The sequence below is a fragment of the Eurypyga helias genome, unplaced genomic scaffold, assembly GCF_000690775.1.
Source record: "Eurypyga helias isolate BGI_N326 unplaced genomic scaffold, ASM69077v1 scaffold5007, whole genome shotgun sequence".
In the NCBI taxonomy this organism is placed as follows: domain Eukaryota; kingdom Metazoa; phylum Chordata; class Aves; order Eurypygiformes; family Eurypygidae; genus Eurypyga; species Eurypyga helias.
Genome location: NW_010263537.1, coordinates 6,492 through 6,783, shown reverse-complemented (window position 1 = coordinate 6,783; position 292 = coordinate 6,492).

The following is a 292-nucleotide window of genomic DNA, read 5'->3' as shown; positions in this document are numbered from 1 at the left end:
CTGCTGATGCCCAAGGTACCTTACACATGGAACTGAAGTTAGAATTTGAGCCCTCTGTGTATTCACATGGCAGACACCTGCATGTGTCTCTTAAAGAATGTAGTGTGAAATGCACTGTAAATAGTTCTAATACATTTCTATTATAGTTTAGTAAAAACCTTAAATCACAGTCACTAGCCACTGAGTTTGTCCATTTGTATTCTTTTATCTTTTAAAAATATTTGAACAGATATATAGTTTCTGGGCACAGTATTTTTGTACTAGGTTAAGGGGGTTACTTTGTATATTATGT